The sequence below is a fragment of the Octopus bimaculoides genome, chromosome 20 (assembly GCF_001194135.2).
Source record: "Octopus bimaculoides isolate UCB-OBI-ISO-001 chromosome 20, ASM119413v2, whole genome shotgun sequence".
In the NCBI taxonomy this organism is placed as follows: Eukaryota; Metazoa; Mollusca; class Cephalopoda; order Octopoda; family Octopodidae; genus Octopus; species Octopus bimaculoides.
The window spans coordinates 1,796,369-1,798,922 of NC_069000.1; the positions used below are offsets into that span (position 1 = coordinate 1,796,369).

A 2,554-nucleotide genomic window follows, 5' to 3' on the forward strand; every position below is an offset into this window, starting at 1 on the left:
GCCCCCTCTCTCCCCTCGCCCCCTCTCTCCCTCGCCCCCTCTCTCTCCCTCGCCCCCTCTCTCTCTCTATATATATATGTATGGATTATATACTTGTGTAAAGAGAGAGAAAGAGAGAGAAAGAGAGAGAGAGAGTGAGGTTTATGTAAACACTCACCCGCTCATAAATGCATAAATATGTATGTGTGTGTGTTTGTGTATTTAAGTCTGTATATGTTTCTGTACAGAACACACATACAGAGAATATAGAGGCTCACACACATACAGGCAAACGTACACATACACACGCAAACACAATCATGTCCAAAACACACACCCACACACAAACCATTCTTCGCTGCTATCGATGTCCAAACAATATCGGAAGGAAAAAAAGACAATGATATGAATGTGAATAGGTACGTGTGTGTGTGCGCGCGTGTGTGTGTGTGTGTGTGTGTGTGTGTGTGTGAGTGCAGGATTGATAGGCAGACGACACGACGAGAGAGAGAGAGCGGAAATATAGAATGATTAGAGAGAGAGGGTGAATAAAGACACACACACACACGCACGCACACACACACATACACCCATAGAAAGAATGAGCGATAGAGAAAGAGAGAGAGAAGAAGAGAGGTGTAAAAGGGAGTAGGAGGTGAAAGTGGAGAGATAGAGAGAGAAAGAGAGAGGGGGAGGAGGGAGGGAGGACGGTAAAGAAATTCAAACAAGAAGTGTAAGGAATGAATGGCATGAGAAAGCAAGGGAACATAAAAGAAGAAGAAAAATACGGTGATACAAAAAGGGAGTAAGAGAGAGAGAAGGGAAGACATGCATATATATGAATGTATAAAGAGAAAGAGATAGAGCGAAGAGCGAGGGATGGAGGGATGGAGGGAGAATGAGGTAAGTAAGAGTTTAGTGTTTCACAAGCAACTAGTTCTCTCTCGTTATTCATTGCTGTAGCAGCCAGTTTAAACATTTTCCCAGGTAAGTTTATATATATTTGGTATTTCTTGTTTAAAAGGCTCCGTTGTGGCTTTCATCACAGCCTAATTAACGATCCGTTCTCATCATCATTATCATCATCGTCATTATCATAACAATCAAAGTTATTATTGGTTTTTTCTTCTTTCTTTTTTATAAATATTATAATTTTTGTTAAATGTTTGTACATCGATAGCAGTAGGAAGCGTGTGTGAAGTGCATATATATATATATACACACAATCATATAAATACATACGTGTGTGTGTGTGTGTTTATTCTTTCATTCTTTTATTCGTTTACTTGTTTCAGTCATTTGACTGCGGCAATGCTGGAGCACCGCCTTTAGTCGAGCAAATCGACCCCAGGACTTATTCTTTATAAGCCTAATACTATCGGGCACTTTTGCCGAAACGCTAGTTTACGGGAACGTAAACACACCAGCATCGGTTGTCAAGCGATGTTGGGGGACAAACACAGACGCACAAACATATCCATCCATCCATCCATCCATCCATCCATCCATACATACATACATACATTACGACGGGCTTCTTTTAGTTTCCGTCTACCAATCCACTCACAAGGCTTTGGTCGACCCGAGGCTATAATGGAAGATACTTGTCCAAGTTGTCACTCAGTGGAACTGAACCCGCAATCATGTGGTTGGTAAGCAAGCTATTTACCTCACAGCCGCTCATTCGCCTATGTACATGTATGTATATATGATTGTGTGTGTCTGAGAGAGGGAGAAGGCGCGTGGCTTAGTGTTTGAGAAATTCGGTTCGCGATCATCAACTCGTGAGTTCAATTCCTGGCGGCGATTTGTGTCTTTGAGCCAGATATTTTATTCCATGTTACTCCGGTCTATTCATCCAGCAAAAATTAGTACCTGTATTTCTTGTATTTCAAAAGGGCCAGCCTTGTCAGGCCCTGTGTCACACCGAATCTCTCTGCGCAGTGCTCAGCCACGTGCACGTTCATCTCACGAGCAGGCTGTTCCGTCGATCAGATCAACTGGGAACACACGTCGTTGTAACCGGCGAAATGCCGGTTAAATCTATAGCAGAGACAGGGGTAAAACTAGTGAAGGTCACAGCGTAGGTTGTTCCTCGTTTCCTTTACCACACACACACACACACACACACACACACATACATACAGACATCTCTATCATCTATTGTTTATCTTTTATCTATGTGCGTGTGCGCTGAAACTATACACCCAGGCGATTAACAACTAAGAGTTTATTAATTTCATTAATTCGAAGGTAATATTTTCCCTTCTGTCGTAACTCTTACCCTCAGCAGATAAATCTTTGGCCTTTTGCTCTGATTTTCCCCTTTTCCTGTTACCCTGCTTCCCCACCCAACATCTTTCCATTTCAGCAGTAACATCGCTGCACAAACTCCCACATTTCTGCGTAAAATGCAGATTTCTTTTCTGCGAAAACATCGAAATGTATTTAACATGTAACATTATCTATCTATCTATCTATCTATCTATCTATCTATCTATCTATCTATCTACCTGTCTGCCTGTCTGTTATATATGTATACATACATACATACATACATACATACATATATATA

At 41.5% G+C, this 2,554-nt stretch overlaps 1 protein-coding gene across 2 annotated transcripts in view; it reads left to right on the forward strand.

Moving 5' to 3' along the window:
• Positions 1-657: 657 nt before the first annotated feature.
• The window catches only part of LOC106867443 (arachidonate 12-lipoxygenase, 12R-type), a 38,990-nt gene continuing 37,093 nt past the window's right edge, over positions 658-2,554 (forward strand). Inside the window, exon 1 of one of the 2 annotated variants that reach the window (XM_014912320.2) lies at positions 658-882. The gene's annotated coding sequence lies outside the window, so the exon portion shown is untranslated. Of the gene's footprint in view, positions 967-2,554 lie in introns of both variants that reach the window. The other variant, XM_014912319.2, reaches the window with a different exon arrangement.